This window comes from Melospiza melodia, chromosome 23 (genome assembly GCF_035770615.1).
Source record: "Melospiza melodia melodia isolate bMelMel2 chromosome 23, bMelMel2.pri, whole genome shotgun sequence".
NCBI lineage: Eukaryota > Metazoa > Chordata > Aves > Passeriformes > Passerellidae > Melospiza > Melospiza melodia.
The window spans coordinates 6154902-6178997 of NC_086216.1; positions in this window are offsets into that span (position 1 = coordinate 6154902).

Here is a 24096-nt window from a genome sequence, read left to right on the forward strand (position 1 = left end):
AGAAACCTCTTCCTCCCTTCAGTCTGCTGCCACAAAGTGTTTTGTTCCTCTTTGTGAAGAACCAGGAAGAAACACTTCTTTTTAAGATGAGGGAGCCCAATTCAATTCCCTTATCATTTTGAGCAAAATAACCCAGTTATTTATGTTGGAAGTCACTCCAAAATTTTGAAGAGATCTTTTTAGAAAATATTTCTCTTGGTGACTGATTATGAGTGGGTATGGGAAGAAACTCTTTGCATTGAACCACTCAAAGCAGTAATTTCTTCCCAAAGGGTAGATATAATTACATTTTTTGGGTGAAAAAAAATAAGTAGTAGTGGACCAAAGGAGCTTCAAGCTGATCTCTATTTGCTGCCAATGACTGAATTAAATGCACAGGGTTCCTATCAGCTCTGCCAGACAAAACGTTGTATTTGGGTTATTGGGGGTTTTGTCAGAAATCTTTGTAGCATGAATAGTTCATGGACTTATCTCTGCTGGCTTCAGCCATTCCTGCTGTCCATCGTATCTTGCTATTATAAGGCAGCTCTTTTCATTATGCTGTCTTTTAATTGAGATATCTGAGCCTTTTTCTACTTCTAGTCTCACTTTTCAGTAGGACAAACATTTTCTTATCTGTGAGTGTATTCAGTTGTGGCCACACGAGTGAAGGCAAGGAGCTGGCAGGTGATAATTTATGAAACTTTCTATAATGGGAAAAAACTCAGCATTCAATTTCCATCTCCTTAGAAATCTCTACTTCTTTTCTTGTCTCTTGTGCTCTTTGTGGCTGGTCTGAGTTTAGTGCTTGGAAATGCAATTATATGGATTCAAATTCTTTTGAGAGAGAATAATTTTGTATACAAAGCCAAATAAATTTAACTTTTCAATATTAGAGCAGTTTGACATTGTCATGGCTTGGGCCTGGCAGAGCCAGAGCCCCCATGAGTATACCTTCTCCCTGGTGTCTGCTGTGAGATGTGACCAGGAATAAGCAAAGCAGGCTCCAGCTTAAACATAAAGAAAACTTTATCACCTAAAGTACAAGAAAAGAAAGAAGGAAAAAAAACTATAAGAGAAAAAAATTTAAAACCTTACAAAAAACACTTTCCTCCTCCCCACCACCAAAATTTCCCAATCGATACATTCCCCCCAAATTCACCAACTGCCCAGTCTGGCACCACCCTTTTGGATATTCAAACTTCAGTCCATGAAGAGGAGAGGAGTCCTTCTTGCACCATAGGCTTCCCCTGGAAACACGCTGAAACTCATGTGCTTCCCTGTCACTCAGCACCGCCCGGAAAGTCCTTTTGCCGCTTGTGACATCTTCCTTCCATGCCCAGTGCTCTCACCACTGGCATGGACCAGAGCTGCTTTTAGGGTTGTCTTTTAAGGATGCCTTGTCTCACTCCAAAAAGGCACAGTCTCTGCTTTGGGACATCTGTCCCCCCCAATTTTTATCCAACCCCCTGGGGCCGAGGGGTCCCCACACTGAACCCTCCTGGTTCTGAGGCACTGCCTCCCCCTAAATGCAGAATCTGTGTCACAGGAATAAAACTGGTTCAGTCTATGGCTACACAAGAAAAGTCCAGCCAAAAGGCCACTCCAATCATCTCTCCCCACTCAGCAAGTCTTCTCCACGTCCTTTGGGCCAGATTCTTGTCTCATCTCATCTCTTATCTCCCGTCTTATTCAGCTCCGAGGAGGATCAGCCTTTTTGCAAGCTCCCAATCATGAAAGAAAGGGGTTAAAAATTTCAGTCTGTCTGTCCCAGAACTCCGGCACTCCCACACTCACTGCTGCTCCGGCCGGGCACCTCCTCCCTCGCTGCATTCCCCCCCCCTTTCTCCTCCTGGGCCGGCTGCTATCACATTCGTCTTCACCGGCTCTTCTCTCTCTCTCTCCTGGGGGGAAATGGCTCCCCGATGTCTCTTGGGGCTCTCCACCCTTCCATCCTCCAGGGCCTCCTCACCTCCCATCTCTGTCCAGGCCCAGGCCTACCACATGGCTGCCCCTCCCCGGCCCAGCAGCAGCGGCTGAACAGGGGAGGGAGATCCGACCTCCGTCCCTCGAAGTCCCAAGAGAAACTCCCAGGGCCGAAGCTCTGCTTTTAACCCCTGTGTGTTCTCAGAGGTGTGTCCAAAATCCCACTGGCCACACCAGGTGCCAATATCAAAATCCAAGCACCCATTGGTTTGACCACAGCATCCCAGAATTCCCACTTCTTCCTGGTCAAACCACCACAGACATCCAGGTTGGGGACCTGGCAGTGGTTAGTGCCTGGCCAGCCTCAGAACGCAGAGTTTGATTTAGGTGAAATTTCATTCATTGGAGACAAAGTAAAATTGCCTCTTATTTGCTCAGCACTAAAAATCCATCTGAAGCTGATTGCCAAGACTTGCTGCTGAATGTTGGGATTAACTCCTGCAATGGCACCATGAAATGAGAGACGGGGAGAGGAATATTAAAAAAAGGCATTTCCAACCATGTGCAGGCCCTCATGTCCTGCTGTTGGCTTGGTGCTGTCAAAGGGGCTGATTTTGATGGTTTTAGAGGCACTAACCTGGGCAGTGAAATGCACCTCAGGCAGCAATTGCTTCTCTGGTGTCTGCAAGTGCCTTTATCTCCCTTCATGCTCCTCAGAACTGAAGTCCTGCACAGACCGAGTGAATCTGAGGCTTTGGGAAGGCCCAGTGGTGATAGATTTCGGTGAGACTTGAGTCAGGAGATGGAAGCAGCAGCTGAAGATGCTGTAATCTTCATCCTTGGGCTCTCCTGCAGGCTGGTGCGGTGTGAAGGAGGCAGGGATTCCACAAAGCAGCTTCTGTAGCTCCTGGGGGAAAAAAAACCAAGTGGAAAGTTCTTTAATTTGTTAGAGTTTCAGGCTGTGCTGTATCTCAGGGCCAGGCTCTGCCCCTCTCTGCTCCAGCTGGTGCTTCCCTCTGTGGTTTTTATTTGCAAACCACCTCTCTGACCAGCTTCCACTTTGCTTTAAAAATTCAGCACCATGTTTGTGGCTGAACAGGTTCCAGAGCTGGGGAGAAGGGTTTGAGATGCAATTTGCATCACAGAGTTGTTACAGCAGGGAAATTGTCCCATCCCTCCTGTGCCTGGAGCTGCTAATCTTGTTCTGAACATTGAAAAACTCTTCAGCTTCTCTCATTATACCTAAATTTGATTGCTGCTTTGATTTAACACCTCTTTCACGCAGGCTTTTCCTCTCTCCTTGGCTGGAATTCTCTGAAAAGGTTAATTTTATCAAGTCTTGGGACAGTTCCAGTCATCTATCTCTGCTCCTAATGCTACTTTTAATTATCTTGGGAACCTGAGCAAGAGGGAAACTGGGAGGAGTTTAGTGAGAAGAAAAGGAAGGCACAGAGGCCAAAGTGTAAATGCAGATTCTGGGTCACCAGAGTCTGCAGTGTTGAGGGGGTCTGGGCCGTGCAAACTGATGTTTTTCTCTGTGAATGGCTGATTCCTTCTGTATCTCCTCCTGAAATTCCTGTGCACCAGGGCTGGTGCTGGAACTGCAGCCACACAGACTCCCCATGGAGCTGTGTGGGACACAGTGGGAATCATTTATTTGCTGCTTTTGATGAAAAGTTGTGACATGAACCTCAGTGTCAGGGAGGTGACACGTTAATGCTGCTGCTGTCAGACAGTGCCCACACATTGTGTCTGGAGACAGCTCAGGAGAAGATGAAGAAAAACCAGGATTAAATCCCATGTGCCACTGAACTCTATCAGAGATAAACTGCTTGGAGCGAAATCTGTGAAGTGACTGGGGGGAGCTGGATGAAAGGGACAGCTCTGAGAAGTGTGTGGTACGTCAGTGATGTCCTAACACTCATCTTTGCACAGAGATGAAAAAGTATCAGTTTGCATGGCCTGAATGTCTGGGTGTGGAAACTGTGTATTGCACAAGCTGTGTTGAGCTCATCTGGCGCTGAAATATCATCTCTGCACCTTAGCCAGGAACAGCAGCAGAGTTCTGAACAGATTAATAAAAATCAGTCATAACCCAGAAGCAAACCTTGGCAATACACATCTGTGGCAGGCGAGGAGACCAAAAGCTTTCATTATTGTTCAATTAAAAAATCCTCTCTCTTGGCATTAAAATGTTTTAGTTTCAGCTCTGCCCCAGACTTTCAATGTCAAGTGTTTCTCTGGGTGTTGGGGATAGGTTCTCCCCCATAGCTCTCTGCAGGTTGGTGCTAATTAAAGATGTTCTGTCAGGTTCAGATGTTTTGGTGCCTGACCAGGGAGTGCAGAACAGGGATTACAAGTGCTGACATTTACTGTACTAGAAAGTCCAAGGGATAAATTTGTGCAAATTAACACCTTTAACTAGGAGGATCAATTCCTGTTGTGCTTGTACCAGAGTGTGGGCACAGACGGGGTTTCCAAGGGAAATCTTGGTCCATGTAGGGCTGGGGCTCCCTCCAGGCTGGTCCAGCCCCTCAGGGTGCTCAGGAACAGGGGTTCCCCACAGCCCAGTGCACCCTCCTTAGCCCTGGGCTCCCAAGGGCAGAGCCATGGCTGAGGCTCTGCAGGAGCAGGCGGGCTCAGCCCTGCTCCAACATGGGATCCCATGGGACAGGGCACGCTGGGATTCGCCCCTGCAGCTACCAGGTGTGTCCAGAGAAACTGCAGGGAGGGGGTGACCTCTGTCAGTGGGACCCCTCTGTGCACAGGTGCCCCCACTCCTGGGGTGGCTGTGCCAGCTCCCCCGGGGACCTCCAGCCCTGAGAACCTGGAGCAAGTGGAAACCACAACTTTGCAAATGCTGCCTGTGCCCAATGCAAATGGTAAGAGAACGGGGGTGTGAAAAAAAAATTGTTTATTACAGAATTGTTTATCAACAACAATACAGAACAATTTTAGAATGTAAGAACATTTGCAACAACAACAACAATCCATAGAACATATATACATAAGAACCTATCTAGCTAAACTATATTAAATCTATTTGTAGAAGAAAAAAAATTCTTAAAGTCTTAAGTCCTAAATCCTATTCTAAATACAAAAATCTGCAGAACAATGTAGAACTGTAGAACTATGTACAAAAGGGTGCCAACGCTGTCTGGAATGTTCATCAGGGGTAGAAGAAAAGCAGGTGTCATGGTCACTGCATCAGGCACAGAGGGCTCTTCCATGTGTCCCCAGGTTGGCACATGTGGGCAGAGCAGGACTCTGCTACCAGAGCTGGGCTTGGCTGGGTCTGGAACGGAGCTTGAGTGGCCCAAAGAGAGGACAGGGCAGGCAGTGTGTGGCCACCAGACTCCAGTTTGCGAGATACCACGTCCCTGAGCAGGGACCAGCCTAGCTCCAGTCTGGCAGCAGGGGACCCACTCTGCCTGTGGGGATCACGTGCCTGTCCTGCTGCTGGCATTGTTCTTCACCCCAAAATCATGTCCTCTTCCTCGTCTTTTATATCAACGTCCATGTCCTCAATGTGTTCTTCCACTTCCATGTCCTCCTCTTCCTCATAAACATCCACCTCCATCTCTTCATCCATATCCATATCTACCTCCATCTCTTCAGTCTCTTCCTCCATTTCCACATCCTCTACTGTAGGACTCAGGACATCCACCTCCATCTCTTCCACTGTGTCCATGACAGCCTGCAGAGGTGGCAAAACCTCAGAGTGGGGTCCCTGTCCCACACCATCCCCACAGAGCTGCAGCCCACTCGGACAGCTGGAGGTGTCCACCTCCATGGATAGGCACCATACCTCCCTCAGTTGACAAATTAGACAAAGGATAAATGTGAGCATCCTGAAGTGAGGGGTGACAAAATGCAGGCACCAGGGAGCTCTCAGGACTGATGGGAGTAGCAGAGGGCAGGTGGCAAGAAGGGCGGCAAGAACAGTCACGAGGGTGAGCAGGCGCAGACCGCACGGTAGGCTGACACAAGGGCCAGTGGTTGAGTTGTGCTCTTTGCTGGGGGGTGGCAGTTCCAGTTGGAACGTGGGATGTGACATCACACAGATCCCAAGATTCCAGGGTCAACAGAAGTGGTCACTGGGGATCCCTGAATGGTTGGGCTTGAAACGGACCCTGAAGATCATCTTGTTCCAAGCTGAGCAATCTTCCCCCAGACCTTGGGGGAGCCCTGTTCCCAAGGATGGGGCATGCACAGCCTCTGTGCCCAACCTGGGCAGTGCCTCACCACCCTCAGTGTCAAACAGCAGCTTCCTTAGATCCACCTTCAATCAGCCTCCTGCAGTTGAAAGCCATCCCCCTTGCCCTGTCACCACAGGCCCTGTTGAACACTCTGTCCCCTTCTTTCCTGTGGGACCCTCCCAGTCCTGCACATCCACAGTGGGGCCTCCCAGTGTCTCCTCTTTTCAGGCTGAGCATCCCCAGTCCCACTTGGACAGCAGTCAGTCAGATCAGGGGATGTCAAAGCTGAAGGGTAGCAAATAGCATCAGGAACTGAGAGATGGAAGCTTTAGACCCAGATTTGCCTCTAAAGATACAAAATTAATAACAGTGGAGGGGAAGATGGTGGGACACTTGTTCTGTTCTAACTGGTCAATTTTATTTTTTTCTTCTTTTTTGTCATGCTGATGGTTTTTCTGTTTGAAATGAAGCTTGGCACAATGTCCACTGTCTTCTCCATTTGTGAAACATCAAGCAGAGTCTGGGCAGGTTGATGATGCAGAGCAAAACCTGCAAATATACTGGTGATCCTGAGCTTGGGGGTGCAGCTAAACTCAGCCAAAAGTAATTTCTGGAAAGTCAAGCCTGGTTTACATTTTCTTGAGTTTGGCCATGCCAACTTTACCAGTCATTTATAAAAAAGCAAATAAAAAGTTCAAACCAAAACAGACAAAAACCCAAATAAACAAACCCACGCAAACCAATCAAACAGATAACAAACCCCAAATAAAACGAAAGGGAATAAGGAGTTAGTGTTAGTTGTGAGGATATCACAGCAGGCAAATGGCTGCTTCCCACAGAATCACCATAAAAAGCCACATAAAACAGCTGCTCCAAAATATACCCAACAAGAGAAAAATAAAAAGTGATACATGGCAACTTTGGGGGCAGCTCCACATTAAGGTGAAGGACGAGCAGTGGTTCAGATCAGCATTCCCCACCCTCCAGGCTGCTGTTTGCTCCTGATAAAGACCCTTGCAGGACTGTGGCCCCTCTCAGTGCAGTGTAAATCATCCCCACAGCTCTCAGCTGGGCCACTGGCATTTCCAGAGCAAGATCCAGGCACAATCCTGAGCATCTGTGGAAGGTCCTGAGCATCTTCATGCCTGGAACCACAAAACAGCTCAGGCTCTCCCTGAACTGGGTTTTCAGGGGAGGTTTCCATATGCCTGTGAGATCTATTCATCCCTCAACACATCTGACTTTATGTACAATGATGCGTTTTTGTTCCTTCCTTGCTCCTGTGTGCCAGTGAGGAAGCATCCATGTGAATGGAGGATGTTGTGCACAGGAACATTTATTCCTGGATTGCCATTTTGCTTCACTGTCACTCAGCTGAACATGGTCCTTTTCTAAGAGGGACTTACAAGAAATGTGTAGGAATTTTGGCTCTGAGAGGAGCAGAAAGCACATTTTCTACGCCCCATTCCCAGCAGATGCAGTTTCCCTGGCAGAACAGTGATTGCCATTCATCTTCTTGGGAAGATTGTGAAGACATTCAGAGATCACAGGTTCAGCTGGCCTTTGGCTTTGTGTCCCTCATTTCACATGGCCAGTTTCAAGGGCCATTAAAAGAGGCTCATGTTTGCCTTGCTACCCAGAAGTGCTGTAGTTATTTCCAGGAGAAAACAAAAAATTGATTGTCCTCTGGTGTGGTAGAAATCCCACCACAATTGTGACTCCGTGAGCAAAGACAGCCTGTGCTTTTTGGGGCTGTAACAGCTGAGAGTGTGGCAGAGCAGTTTTTATATTATTTTTAGAGTGCTGAAAACATTGTTCCCAAAACAATCTTTCTCTTCTGTCTTCTGTCATAAACTGTAGAACAGAGAAAATGGAAAGGAGCGGAGGTTTGTTTACATTGGCTGGGGTTTTTAAAGTCTTAAAATAGTGTCAGCTTGATGCATGATACTTTAGAAATTGGATTAGTAGCACCTATTTCATCCCACCAGAGGTGGGATTTAAAACTTCCAACAACAGAAACACTGGATGTGAGAGAGCTCAGTTTTCCACCCCTCACACAAGTATCTTGCTGTACTACTTTAAACAGCTCAGCCATATATATTAAAATATTGCTCCAAACAACAACGGAATGAAAATGTTCCACCAAATGGGGAAAAATAAGAAAAGTGGGCGGCAGCCCTTTCTGAAGAGCTTGTGTTGATTTTGCAAAGTTGGATGCAAACAAGGTTTGCCATATTTCTTTCCTAGAAAAATGTAGATATTTAATAGAAATCTGTGTCTGAGGCTGCTAAGTTGGGGTATGATTTTAGATCTGGGAGGAGCAAAACAGGTTCCAGAGAAGCTGTGGTTGTGTCACCTTTGGAAGTGTTCAAGGCCAGGTTGGATGGGGCTTGGAGCAATCTGGTCTAGGGGAAGAGTCCTGAGTATGGTGAATCCATGGAAAGAAACTTCTGGTTTTCCTGAGATGCTGCCTTTGCAAGGGGAGCTCACAAATAGCCCACATAGTTTGAAATGCCCTGAGCAGAACCCAGCTGTGCTTTCCCACAGGTGATGAGGGATTTTCATTTGTATTTTATGGGGGATTTTCAAAGGGCAGTGCAAGAGTATCTGAGTGTATTTGACAGGCAGAGAGGGCCAGTGTGGCAGCAGCTTAATGCAATGGAGCTTTTCCTTCTGTGATCCTGTATAACCCGAGGCACTCTGGGGCTCTTGGACTCGGCAGCTGGGCAAGTTAATCATTGTAACAAGTGATAAATTAACCTGCTCCACTCTCCTTAGCATGGCTGTGATGAGCATTAAGTAAACCAGCGAGCCCTTGCCAAGATGGGAGCTTGTTCTTTGCCAGGGAGGAGGGAGTAAATATTACTTGGAGTAAATAAAGCAACTCTGCTTCCCCAGGAAGAGGAAAAGAAGTAATTAAATATGTGAGTGTGGCATGGAATAACTTGCACAAGGACATATCTTGTCTGCTATGCAGGAATGTTCCCAATCAACCATGCTTCTCCTGACCTTTATTTTTCTGTATTTCTACCACATCATATAAGAGACTCTTGATTTAAAAAAACCAAAACAAACACCTTGTGGGGAGGAGTTTCTTCCTTTCTTCAGAGTGCCTCTTTCTTTTGTTCCCTCCAGAGCTCTCACTTCATTTCTGCTGTTCCTTGGAGCACAGGCTTACCTCTTTCCTGATCCCCTGGGCTTGTTTTGCCTCTGGGTGTCATGAACACTATTAATTGTGGGGTTTTTCTCTCCATCTTAAGTCTGTCTCTTCAAGTGGTTTACCTTCATTTACCTGTTCGAGTGATGGATTTTTCTCACCTTTTATTACTTAGTGCTTTTTCTTCATTCTCTAAACCCAACTTCTCCCTTGCCCTGTGGCTGTTAGATGCCATTACAGGAGCATTCATTCTTTCTCTACTGCTTCTCTTGGCTTTCACAGGGAGCTGAGAGCTCTTTGGGATTAAACTTGACTCACTTCAGTGCCTTCCTTGATGCTGCCTGTGTACTTGGACACTTTAAGGGAATAAAGTCTCAGTGTGGAGATTACAGCTGTGAAATAATGGCTCTTTTGAAGAAGACAAGAATGCTGTTGTCAGTCTTTCCAAGGAAAAACTGAGCACCTTCTTTTGGGGAGAAACAGGCTCAGCTCAGCACAGAGGTGGCTGTTGCAGGTACCCAGGTTTGGAGGGAAGGGTGCAGCTCCTGGGGGGTGTGTTTGTGGGGGGCTGTAAGGTTTGTGTGGGGTCCCTGGAGCAGTGGGGAGACCCCACTGGGAGATGCACATCAGGAAATGGGGGCACAAAGGGCCTGAAGTGTGACCAGCTTTGGTGAAGGTTTCCATACGAAAAAAATATTTTTACTGGGATTTTGGGCAATTTGAAGCTCCTTCTCATATCCTTTGCCTGATGAACATTCCCCCTCTGCAAGAGCATGGGGAATCCTGAGCTCACACTATGAAAACCCCTGATAATTATAATTTTTTTCTATTTTTCAATGTTGTCATCCCAGCAGGAGTCAGAAAAAGAGAACATGTGTGACCTGCCTGTCTTTAACTTGGTGACAAGAACAATGCCATGGGGAAGCTGGTCAGAGGAGCATCACTGCTCTGTCCTTAATTTTCCTGCACAACTGAGGATGATTTAAGAACCAAGGCACAGCCAAGACCTTTCCTCCTCCTGTGCTCATCAAGCAATCAGTGCCTCATCACACCTCAGTTTCACTTGTTTGCATCTGGCTGACCTTGACTGCCCTCCCTCGATGGGAAGATGAAGATGTGGAAGTGTCAAAGATTGGGATTTTATGGGTGAGTTGTGAAACAGTGGCTGGTGTGCGCGAGGGCGTATGTGGCCCAAAGTCCGGCTGGCTAGAGGGGAAACGGCCGACGCCCCTGCTGCGTCCGAGGCCAGCCCCCCTTGGCGTCGTGGCCTCGGGCTGGGCTGGATTGTGGACTGGATTATACACGCTGGACGAGACGAGGAAAGGGAGCGACCACTTGCTGGGGGTTGAAGTCGCTTTATTGAAGGATGGCAGGTACCAACAGAGGGAGAGCAACGACCAGCAAATGGCCAGGAACAAGAGGAGAGGCAAGGTTTTAAAGGTAAGGGGGTGGAGAAGGGAGGGAAACCCAGCTAGCCAATAGGAGAACATATAGGGAGGTGCACAACATAACTGACAAACAAACATATCCAATAAACATAAAGTTAAGGAGGAGCCCCGGGACCCCAGCCAACCACAACCCCCAAAGAGAAGAAAGTTCTCGAACACTGGGAGGAGTGGGGGGTGATTGACTGGGCCCAGGGAGGAGGAAAAACTTAGTGATATGGTACAGTAGGGGAGGGGAAGTTACATAACTTGAGCGATTGACAGCTCAGGGGGGCAGGGGTAACCATAGCAAAATAACTGCAAGGAGAGCTGTGGCAGGAAAACTGGGGAGGGAAGAACCATCATGCAAGGTACAAAGGGGGAAACAATACATAAAATGGGAGGACATAAGAGAAACTTAAAAACACATTACAACACTGGTGCAGGCTGGTTCTGTGGAAACCTCATGTGCCGTGCCATGGAGGATAAGAGTAAATGGATTAAACAGGAGATAAAAAGGGCAAGGTACCTGGTTAGCTGCTGATGAAGAAAATGTTGGGAAAAAAAAAATACATGTAAGAAATATGTCACAGAAGGTCATTAACTGCCCTGCAGGGTCAGAGCTCCTTTAGTAATTGGCCATGTAGTGAATACTAGAAATTATTTAAAAAGTTCTTAAGTGACTGAGGGCTTTTAGTGAATGGTTGGGGGAAACAAAGGAATAATGTTTCTGGCAGAACTTTTATTATAAATTAAGCATGATCCTCTTTCTGATATAACAGCTGCTTTGATTAAACTGAAATAACCCATGGAGGTCTGGGGTAAGTCAGTGGTCAAAGCCACGATGGTGGCCAGATGGAAGGGGGTCCAACAGAAGAGGAACACAGCCAGGACTATGAAGACCATGATGGTGACTTTCTTCTTGGCTTTGTCCAGGGCTCTGGCATTAGAGATCAGGTGCATGTTCTTTAGCTTGTAGAGCTTCATGGTGTACAGAATGCAGATGGTGGATACTGGAATGGCAAAGCCAAGGATGAGAGGAAAAGGAACCTTGTGATTTCAATAGGGACCAATACAGGAATCTTTGGTGCATGTCCCTGCCCTTGATGGCATGCCATTCCATTTGATGGCTTTGACTTTGGGAAAGATTTTTTTCTTGTTTTGATTGTTTTCTGAAGTGTCCATGCCATGTCCCTCATATCTTGACCCCTAAGTTGTGTCTTCCTCCTTGACTTTTTCCCCTGCTTTTGCAACATCTGTGAGCTTAGTTTTGGCATGTTTTGGTCCTTTGCACTGCACCTGATAGAATCCCGGGCCATTTCCTTAGAGTCACTAAATTTCCCAAATTTTCTTTTTTTCTCCTGCAATTGCAATTCCTTTGATGGTGTCTCCATTCCAGCATGTTTGCAAGTCCTTCTTTTCTGTTTTGGCCTTCAGTGGGGATCAATTTTGGCAAGCTTTGCTGCATGCGCCTGCACTTGCTGGCGTATGGCATGGCTGCAATTGATGGCTTCGATTTTTGCAAATATTTTTTTCTTTTTTTGGTTGTTTCCTGAACTGTCCATGCCATGTCCCTCATATCTTCCCCCTAAGTTGTGTCTTCCTCCTTGACTTTTTCCCCTGCTTTTGCAACATCGGTGATCTTAGTTTTGGCATGTTTTGGTCCTTTGCAATGCACCTGATATAAACCCAGGCCATTTTCTTAGAGTCAGTACATTTCCCAAATTTTCTTTTTTTCTCCTCCAATTGCAATTCCTTTGATGGTGTCTCCATTCCAGTGTGTTTGTAGGTCCTTGTTTTCTGTTTTGGCCTTCAGTGGGGATCAAATTTGGCAAGCTTTGCTGCATGTGCCTGCACTGCTGGCATATGACCTGCCTGCATTAGATGGATTTGAATTAGGGAAAGATTTTTTCTTTTTTTTTTTTTTTTTGTTTTAAGTATTCATGCCATGTCCCTGATATATTTCCCCCTAAGTTGTGTCTTCCTCCTTGACTTTTTCCCCTGCTTTTGCAACATCTGTGAGCTTAGTTTTGGCATGTTTTGGTCCTTTGCAATGCAGCGGATTTCCTCACAGCCTATTTTTTGAAGACACTAAAATTCCCGATTTTCTGCTTTTTTCAATTGCATTTCATTTGAACCTATCTCCTTTCCTGAGTGTTTGTAAGCCTTTCTTTTCGGATTTACAAGATTCCTTTTCCCTTCCCGAAAAGAAAATGAAATTTCCTTTCGAGAAGGGAAAAGGAATCTTACGATTTCAGTGGGGACTCATAGAGGAATCTTTGGTGCATGTCCCTGCCCTTGATGGCATGCCATGCCTTTTGATGGCTTTGACTTTGGGAAAGATTTTTTTCTTTTTTTGGTTGTTTTCTGAAGTGTCCATGCCATGTCCCTCATATCTTGCCCCCAAAGTTTTGTCTTCCTTCTTGACTTTTTCGCCTGCTTTTGCAACATCTGTGAGCTTAGTTTTGTCATGTCGGCCCCTGCCAGGCGTCTGAGCAGGGACGAGGAGGCAATGAGGCCCCAGGCCTGCAAGGGTCACTTGTCCCCTCGTGGCCTCAGGCCCAGGCCCAGCAGCCATGGCCAAAGTGCTGCCCATGTTGGCTCTGGCAGGGCTGTCTCGCAGCTGCTGCCCATCCCTGTGCCCTGTGCAGCCCAGGCTGTCCCACGGTGTCCCTGCCCTGCGCCTCTGTCCCTGCAGGCTGTCGGCATCCCCCGGCTGCCCCACCTGGCTGGGCCCTTCCTTTGCTGACAGCTCTGCCTCCTGCCTGCCCCTGCCTGCCCACACAGAGCCTTGGGCTGCTCCAGGCTCCTGCTGGGGACGTGCTGCACCACAGCCCTGCCCTGCCAGGGAAATTCCTTTCTGCTGCTGCCCAGGCTGGGCCTCCCCAGCTGCCCTTGTGCGGGGTGCGGAGGTTCAGGGATATCACACCACAACCAATATGATCCAGTGAAGCCAAATTTATTATCCCTAAAAAGACTATATTTATAATAAATCTCTACTGTCCACGTGTCTCTAGCTAATACATGATTGGTTAATCCTAGCTGTTTACACATCTAAATTAGAATGCTGATTGGATCACCTAATTTTTCACGCGTCTTGCTGTCGTCTTCTGGCCCACTCATGGTTCAATGTTTTCCTTCTTTCCCAAGCTTGCTGTTAAACTTGCTGAGTCCTGATGACTCTTCTTGTATTTTTCTCAAGGATATACCAACCCCATTTCTGAATATGTCCATTATCCATTGTTTGTGAATGTGTCCATTGTCCATTAGTACAAGCAGGTTGGATTGTGCATCGGCTGAATATGGCCTTTGTCTAGCCAGAACTCCTCAATCTGCAAAAAACTCTCAACAGTTCCCCGGTTTTGTTTTTGCACAAGCCAGACTGATTTAAAAGCACGCTCAATTATTTTCTGCACAGCAAGGCACTACAAGCAGAATTGAAAATGAAGACAAAGTATCATTATGCCAAAGGGTACTAAATCCTTGAGCCAGCCTGTTATTCCCCAGGATTTTAGCCACTCATCAAAAGAATTCTCAACCACTGTGAGCTTTTTCATATTCTCCTTAAGCAATGACAATTTCTTGTCAATAGATCCAGAGTGGTCAGAGAGATTCATGCAACACATCCCTTCAAAATCTTCAGGCTCATCTCCTTGCGCTAGCAACAAAAAATTTATAGCAGTCCTATCCTGTAACACAGCGTGGTGTATGCTACCTACATCAGTGGTAAGCTCATTCCGGATTGCAGATGTAATGTTAATTTGTTTTCCTGTCCAACAAGCCAATCATTTGAATGATGTAAGGGCCTGTGATGAAGCTAATCCTGGTGTAAAAAGTGATGCCAGGATAACCGAAGGCCAATTCCACAATTCTACATTATCCTTGCAGTCTGAGCCTAATAGATGCTCACTACATTTTGGACGTTGGAATTTGTGCCTGATGTCAAGCATCTGTTGAATGCTAGGGGCAAACAGTGTCAATTTCCCAAACTCGCATGGTCCTCCTAATCCTTTCTGAGGAACTGCAGGCCAAGCTTTAACTCCACCAAAGAGAAACAAAAGTAGAAAAAAGTTATTGCAGAAGCTATTGTAGAAGGGACTTTTCTCTCCAATGATGTAGAAGCTTTTCTTGTACTAACTAATGCTGCAAGTAGAGTTTGAAAACCTTTTGATTGGAAGATTTTAGAAAAGATGAGAGCTGCATTTTCACAATTTGGTTGAAAATGCCAAGTTGCACAGTCACTTCTACAGTATATTTTTCCATCTAACGCATTAATTCCAGCTGATGTGCATACCCTAATAAGACTTAGAATGCCACCCCATCAGCAGGTGATGTTTCATAAAAGCTGGGAGGAAAAGTGTGCTCAAGAAGCTGCAAGAGCTAGAGTGCAGGGTGATCCTCTGTATGGTTCAACAGCACAAAAGTTTCTTGGCAAAGGGCCCGGGGCTACTGCCACTGCCCAGGCTAGGAGCATTGATCAAGTCTTACAGATGAGCCAACAACTAGCATGTAATGCATTTCTTGCACTTCCAGATAAGTTACACACCACGTCTTTTACACAGATTTGTCAAAGAAAGAATGAAGACTTTGATAAATTTGTAGACAAATTGCATGAAGCTATCCATAATCATTCTGATTTCAATTCAGACACAAAGATACAATTGGATGGACTTTGGGATCATTTCTCCATTCCAAATGGCTTTCCCTTCAGTCACAAGAGCCTTCCATCTCTTCCAAAAATTGCCTGCTGAAACTCTTCTGCTCCCATCCAAATCAGTTCACTACTCCAGCATAACCCTTGAAGCACGGACAGATGACTATTCTACTAATTATAGCAGAAAAGAAGGGTATTTATTGCAGCCCTGGTCACATGTGAACTAGTTTCCAGAGACATGTGCAAGGAGTTGCAGACTCCGGCTATCTATTTCTACAGAAAAGGATTTACATTAGGTTTCTAAGGACCCATAATACATAATTATTACCTGCCTGCTTCGCATTTTTATCAGCTGAATATCTATTACAGCTGCACAATTGTATTCCCTTAACTGGATTGGTGGATTTTGAAATGAGGGGGTGGTTGTATGGGAGGAAGAAAGCAGTCTTCCTCATGGTGAACTCTCCTCCCATGGCCAGTTGGCAAGGCCTTTTGACCTGCTGCTCATGGTCCAAGCCTCTCCTAACTGTTCAATTATTCTTAAGGCAAGGTCCTTCTATGGTCTCAGCTTCTTCACAATTGCTTCCTCTATCCCTGTCACTCCTAGCTTTATGTTCCTAATATATTTGGTACTCTTTAACGAAGGCACATGATTTCTGCTACCTGTATTACTAACTTAGCTTCTTACCTCATTTTAAAATCTTAACTAAAATATGCAAGCTTCTACTATCCCAATTCTATTCCCAGCTGGGCCCTCGACGCATCTGCACTTTTCAGTTTTCCTCATTACATTTTCAGCTAAGTCCTTGACTCACCTCAGGCACATCCCTGACTGCCTCTCTCCCAGCAGCTCAGAGCTGCATTGCACAGCGCTTGCTGTGCACCACAGAGCACAAAGCAGGCTGGCCTGGTGGGCCTGAATATTTCTGCCAAACACTCTGCATCTCACACCTTTGCTCTGGCTCAGTGCAGAACTGCAGGGTTGCAGGCGCTTCCTCCCAGAGCTGCGTGAGGCGCTGGCTCCTGCAGATGGGCCCTGCCAAGCTGTCCCTGCCTCACGCTGGCCTCGCTTCCCTGGCACAAGTGCCGGGCCTGAAGGAGCTGCCCTGTGCTCCAGCCTGCCGAGCAGCCCGGCTCCCTGCCCCGGTGCCCAGAGTGCTGCACACACTGCTGGCCTTTGCCAGGAGTTGCAGGGCAGCCGGCAGAAGAGGAGGAATCCTCAGCCAGCCCAGCGGCCCGCGGCTGCCCTTGGCCTTTCTCTGCTCCTGGGCACACTCCAGACGGCCATGGCCCCCAGGCCGGGCTGTGCCCAGCACGGCTGCGCTTCCCCTCGGCAGCAGCCAGCTGCCACCTGGGCTCTGAGAGCGGAGGATTCGCCCGCTCCCAGCAAGAGGCACCCAGGGCCTGGCTGCTGCCTCTTGCAGCTCCAAGGGCCTCCTTCCAGCCTGCCTCTGCCGGGGCTCAGGCTGCTCCGGCCTCTGCCGGGGCTCTGCTGGGGCTCCAGCCCGGGCAAGGCCGGGCCCGCTCTCACCTCACAGGCGCTGACAGCTCTGCGCCACAGGAGACCTTCCCGAGCACCCTCTCTGATCTTTCTGCTTTCTCACTTGAGCAAGGCTCTCCTCCAGCCAAAGAGATTATTGCATTTAAGGATACATATCCAAGTGGCAGGAACCCCATTGCTCTCCAGTCACAGCTGAAGGCCTGCATCTGCAAAAGATGTTTGGGCTGCCTCATTCTTCCTTTGGTTTTGCCTTCAAATGCCATTGCCCTTTCTGCCTCAACTAGAAATACCACAGCTGTGCCATAACCAGCCAGTGGGTCATATTCCAAAGGCAGTGCGGTCTGGAGAGGATGAATGAAGAGGAGCCCTCCTCACTTATGAAACCATACAAAAAAAGCCATATGTGTGACTTAGTACCAATAAAAAACAATTGGTAATTCAGAAGGAAATGTTGAATTTTCTGAAGGGGTCAGAAGGAGGAGAATCTTCCAAGTGAGTTGATGTTTCAGAAACTTTATTAATTACATCTCTAATCTATAATTCTATGCTACAAATCTCTTTAGCAACCCTACTCTACAATGCTAGTCTAAATTGGTAACAGAGATAACATCTTGACATGATTGCTATGTTCTCGTCTCCTAGGGTTAGGTTTAGGCTTAGGCTTAGTCTTAGGCTTAGGCTTAGGCTTAGGCTTAGGCTTAGGCTTAGACTTAGGTTCAGGTTTGGGTTTAGGTTTAGGCTTTGGCTTAGGCTTAGGGTTGGGGTTAGGGAAAGGGTAAGGGAAAGGGTAAGGCATAGAGATAGGGATATGGTTAGGGTTAGGGTTAGCATTTAAGGTTATGGTTAGGTTTTAGGTTTAGAGTTTAGGGTTAGGGTTATTCGTCTTCTTCACTGAGTTGATGACTTGTGCCAGGATGAATGGTGGCTTGGCTGAAGTTACAAATGGATGCTGTCCACCGGAAAAAAAAAAAACAAACAAAGAACAGTGAACCATTACTTTCCAAGCTCATTGCTTCAGGGACTCAATCAGGATACATCAAGTTCCTGGAAAGACCCAGAAAGAGGAGCAATGGGACCATCTGCTCCCCAGTCATCCCCAATGTGCAAGACCTTGCCATCACAGGCAAACCTGGCCCAGAATCCCACTCATCGGTTTATTGTGATGTCTTCATCATGCTGGGATTTTTGCCCTGCCAGCGCTCTAGAAATGGCGCTTTCTGTCCCGGGCTTTTCTTCCTTTCAGGAAACTCCAATGACTCACATAGGTCCCTGCCTTTGAAAGACAGGCACTGTGCTGATTCCCACAGGGACAGAAAGCAGTGTCTGCCTTTCCATGCCCTGCCCCTCGTGTGCTGGATGGCACCTTCCTTCCCAGCAGGGACAGCCCAGTGGCACTGGGCCCTGCAGTTCCCTCTCTGCCACACAACCTGCCAGTAACCCTGGCACAGTTCCTGTCTGCTTGAGCGTGCCAGGCAGCAGATGGGGCTGGGACAAGTCCCTCCCAGCTGTCCCTGTTTGCATGGCAGAAACCTCTGAGGGTGGGCTGGGGGGCACCAACCAGGGCCCCTCAAAGGCTCACAGTGAGCCCCCCACAGCCCCTCCTGCCCACAGCCAAATCTCTGACCCCTAGGCTGGGACTGGCTTCCTTGGGTTCCTCCACCACCATTTCATGTCTCTGTACCCTGCGTTGCTGTACTTCAATTCTTTCGCCATTAGATAAAACTGAATACTCCACCAAGTCACAAAAGAGGGCAACAGACACAGTCAGAGGACAGAGCACCTCTCCTCACAGGAAATGCAGAGGGAGCTGGAGTTACTCAGTTTTGTGAAGGACAGGCCCCAGGGAAACTTTATTGCCACTTTCCAAGACTTCACAGTGGCTTTGAAGAAAGTGGGGGACATCTTTTTTAACAGGGCCAGTTACAATAGGATATGGACAAATATTTTTAAACACTAAGGGCATCTAATCAGAGTAGGTCTAAGGAAGAACTTGTGTACTCAGAGCATGGTGCCACCCTGGCACAGCTTGCCCCAAGAGCTTGTAGGTGCCCCATCCCTGCAACCATTCCGGTTCCAGTGGCAACGGGCTCTGAGCAACCTGATCTCTTTAAAGATGTCCCTGCTCATTGCAGGACACTTGCACCAGAGGGCATTTACAGGGCCCTGCCAGCCCAGCCCAGTCTAGGATTCCTCACCATTTTCATTTGAAGAGCAGCAAGAGTGGAGGTGAGGAGGAAGGGGGCTCATCTGCTGCCTTGGGCTTGAGTGGAGGAGGAGCCCATCCCTCAGAGCCTGTTTCACCTGCAGCCCCTTCACATTTTACCTGCAGGAGCTCCTTGGCAGACCAGCGCTGCTCCTCGTCTGTCTGCAGGCAGCAGCTCAGGAAGTCACGCAGCAAAGCCGAGAGGAGCTTGGGCTGCCGCAGCTGTGGAGTCCCTACTGTGGCTATCAGGTATGTAGCCTGGAGAGAAAGGAGACACCAGGCTCCACCTCCTGCTTTCACATCTCTAAGGCTCTCCCAGATCCCTTTGTTTAACCTCTGTTCTTCAGTGGCAGTTTCTGCCCTGGCACAGACCCAGAGATGACTTTCCTTTACCAACCAAAAACCCAAACCCCGATGCAGCCACAGCTTTTCCACCATCCTGCAGATCTTGCCTTGGCAGCTGATTTCATTGCCTGACCTAGTTAGTGGGAACTACATCAGCAAAAGGACATTTGCTTCTCTGAGGATTCATGCCAGCTTGAGATGGTTTTTGGAAGAGGGACTTTGCTATACTAACTAATTTCAACGGTTACTACATGAAAGGCATCTCTGCAGTGCTTGTTGGTCCTTTAAGCGCACGTGCTCTAGAACAAAACTCATCCAGCTTTTTGTGCTGTTCTTGAAAACAATGGGAATTGGAAGAAAAGAAAGGAAATCCATCAGTTAATACCCAGGTAGGGAAACAAACATTTACAATCTCCTCTTCACCACAGACACATTAAGATGCCTGCACAAATGTATTGGGATGAAAATGCCTGCTTGGGCACACAGGAGCCACTTGCAGCTCTGTCTCTCAGCAGTCTGAAAATTTCAGCTTCCCATTTTTGCAGCCAAAGAAAAATTGTCTAGGTCAGAAGAAGGAGAGGTTCCATCCCTATGGACACCCTCTAGTCATTTGGCTGCTCAAGTCAATGCATTAATGCTAGGCCCATGCCAGAAAGTGCCAGGAAACAAACAGGAGGTTTTGGCAGGCTCTCCACATCACCAGGCTCTGGCTTGGTGACATGCAGAATGTTGCTTGGGCTAGGAGAGAAACACGGTCACTGAGTGTTTCAGCAGCACTGCACAAGAAGCAGAAGAGACTCTGTGCATTACACCCTCATGCCCATGTTTTCCAGTGAGAAGAAACTGCACACAGCGTTAGGTTCCTCTCTAAAGACCACGGTTTTAGAAACTTTGTTGGGTTTGGGTTTCCTTCCTTCATTTCTGGAAAGATAACAACACTTTTAAGATGCTTTTTCCCTGTTAGTAAGGCCATCTACACAGACAAAAGAACTGGAACCACTAACCCAAAGGAAAGTGTTGAGTGAGAATGGAGTTTGTTTGGAGTTTGTTTGCATGTGGTAAGGCTTGAGTTCCCCCACTGATGCAACCAAATGTCCAGCAGATGCTGATGTGTTGCAGGCACATTTGTAGGAGGGGACCTTGGTGGAAGTAGTTCCAGCAGATGGCAATGGGATTTTGTCCAGTGGCACACAGGACATGGGACAGGTGAGAAAGACAGTGGGATCAGTGAGTATTTGCTCCTTACCGTGCCAGAACTTTCGCCCAAGTAAGGAGGTTCTTCTTCTATCATTTCAATTCCCACAATTCCAAAAGACCATATGTCCACTTTGGGGCCATATGGTTGACCTGTCACCACTTCAGGCGCCATCCACCAAGGAGTCCCGGTTACCGAGCACCGTCTGCTCTGCTCAGGGCTGAGCTGAGTAGCGAGGCCAAAATCAGCTGAGGAGAAAACAAAATACTGGTTTTATCTGAATTCTGTGCAATTAGGAAAGCAAGCAAAAGAATTCCCCAGTAGAAGTTTGAAATTGCTCTGTTGAATCTCCTGGCATTGGCGACTTTAAAAATCCCCCCATGTTTTACACTGCCTCCAGCAGTGGCTTTTGTTCTTTGGAAACTTTAGACTTGTAACTCCCTCCCTCTGGAAGGGACCCACACAGAGCAAGGCCACTCTTGACTGCTTGTGACTCCTTCTACCTCTGTGCACGTTGCAACTGTGCCCTCAGCTCGCAGCAGGGGTCCCTGCACTGCCACCAGCACCATTTTTGGGGAGCTGGCAGTCACGCCAAGCAGCCCCACACCCACATCCCTGGAACGCTGCACCTCACCAAGAATATACTGACCCAGTTTGACAGAACCGTCCGTTCTGAGAAGGATATTGTCACTCTTCACGTCTCGATGGATCACATCGTTTGCATGAAGAAAATCCAGTCCTTGCAGGCACTGAGCGAGAAAACAGAAACAGAAGGGCAAAAATGAGTGATGTGATTTCATCACACAAGAAGGGAAACAAAGAATCTAAAAGATTCCCTCTCCAGGGGAATGGGGAGTAATGGCAGAACAGTCATGGCCACTGAGAGGAAGAGCTTGCTGCTCCAACACTTGCAGAGCAGGACCTTTCTGAGGAAAGGCACGTCAGCTTTTGAAAGAGCAACAGCACCTGCTGTTGTAGGCTGTCCCCTGCCAACCAGCCAGGATGACTCCTGCTGCAGCGCATGTGCTCAGAAGCAAAGAGCATTCTGGCTGCACTCCTATCCTTTTTAGCTGAGCACTGAGAGAAACGAGTCTCTCTCTTCTTTCTTTGCTCTTTGTTTCAAATCCTGCCACCAGCACCTTTGCTTTTACAGGCAAGGAATGCAGTGAAGACAGACTCCAGGCAAACATTTAGAGAGGCAAGGTGGAGAACAGCAACTACAAATACAAGAGACAGAGCGAGAATACAACAGCAGGAGATAAGAGTACTGGCACTGAGTACAGGGAGTGCAGGGGCACTGGCAGGCCTTTCACTTGAGATGCTTTTACTTGCCCACAGCATACCAGCAACACAGAAACAAAGCTCGGCACAGGAAACCTCTCCTGTTCTGAGCTCCTGTTTCCCAGACAATCCTGCCCAAGGCCTTGGAAACACAGCTGGCATTGCTGACCTCCCGACTGATGGCTGCCATCTCATCTTCAGACAGGCAGGTCTGGCTGACGATGTCGCTCAGGACACCTCCATCCATGTACTCTATAACCAGCAAGAGTTCCTCGCCCAGAAGGTAGCTGAAAGAAGGAAACAAGGGGGTAGAGATGAACATGCATGGCTACGTTGATTTTTTGCTTCCAGGTTTCTTATTTCCAGATGCCTTTGTGACAAGGACAGAATCAAAGGAACAGACATTCCCTCTTGGCTGTGCATTATTTGCAATCTGTGCAGTCTCAAAGAGAAAGACACATCTGTGAAAAAGGAGATGTCTTAGATGGGCAGCAAATGAAAAGTGCAGTTTAGAAACAGCCCAGATAAAAAACATGTCAGGCATGGTGTTTCTGGAAATAAGCACCTAGTCTTCCTGGCATGCTTAGCAATGGCAAAGAGGGGCAACAATTCAAGGGAAATCCACTTTAGGATGGTTCATCTGCACTTAAGAAACTTTAAAAAATCAATGCCAAATAAATGTGGAGGCAGTGAACTTTGAGGCTATTGAGTTAGGAAGATACAGCTGATCCAGGTTTTGAGTAATTTTGGAGTAATTCTCAAACTAGGTGTGCCAGGGAAGACTCATGCAGACAAGATGCACTCTCTTCTCATCCATTGGAGATGAGTAGAGAAATATGAATAAATAAAAATTATCAGCTTTACTTGCGGCCACTGACCAAAGTGGGTTTTTAACCTCTCATGTTTGCGATATGTAAACACACATCCATGGGATAAGACCATGACCTCTCACCTGTCTAAATAATTCACAACATTGGGACTCCTATACCTCTTCATGATCGTTATTTCATTAAAGGTTAGCTCCTTCCTCCTCACTCCTTGAAGATTTATTTTTTTTATTGCCACCTAAAATGACATTGAAAATCAGTAACTTGAGGGGTTGGTGGCACGAGACCACAAGGCACGTGGAGCGAGTGATTTTGCAATGACACAGCTGAGCTGTGCCAAACTGCCTTGTGATTAGGCACTGCAGTAATCAGGAACTGACATTCCAACAGCCCATTTCTCTGCTCCCTTGGGAGCCAGTTACAGGACACGTGGGGCCACTGACATTTGGCCTTGACCACTTGGGAACAACGGTGTCTCAGTTATCACCCACAAACCTCTGACCGCACTCTCTGCTGCTTTGTTTGGGACTCAGAAGAAGGAATCCATGCCTTAATACTCTGTGGATACATCTTGGGATATGGGCAGGGCTTAGGGCTTTCAGGGACGCCTTGCAGATCTCTCCCTACGTGCAGTTCCCTAGTGCAGCACTGCAGGTGGCTAAGGAACTACCAGTAACTTTCAGATGGATTTGCTGGCAGCCAGAAATGAGAATCCAGGACTCTGAAGCTGTAGCCCCAAAGAGCAGTGAGGTGCTCGCAGGCACCACCTTTGTTTTAGCAATGGAGAGCGAGTGAGCGCGTCCTTCTCTGAAAGGAACCGCTGCCCTCCGTGCCTTCCTTCGGGCAGCTGAGGAGGACAAAGTCCCAAATGTGTTCTGTGGGCTGGCACCAGTCTGTGCTTCTTGTGCCTTTTCAGCACAGCTCTGCCCAAAGCTCCAGCCACAGCTCACACCAGAGGGGAAAGCCCTCGAGTGCAGCAGAGCCTGCAGGGGCTGGTGACATTTACCTCTCCTCCTGTGGCACTGTCGAGTGCTCTGTAAACATCTCCAAAAGTCCTAGAAAACAAACAAAAGCAGAGAAAGGAGAAGCTGTTTAGATCTTGCAGTGAAAGCCAGCCCACACAGGAGATCTGTGCTGGAAGTGTCAAAACCTGCAGGATGCAGGAGGGCTCTGCCAGAAGGGAGATGATGCATTTTCCTCTCAAGTGCATGGGCACTGGGCCTGTTCCTGAAGCACTGGGGTCCTATTTCTAAAGGGAGTTTAGTCTTTCCTCTTGGGTTTCACTGTCTAAACAGTGTGGTTCCTATCCTGACCACAGAGTGTTTCCCTCTTCAAACCAGGGGAAAGAATTGTTCCTGGGAACTGTTATCTCACAGCTTTGATAGGGCATAGGTTGCTCTTTCAG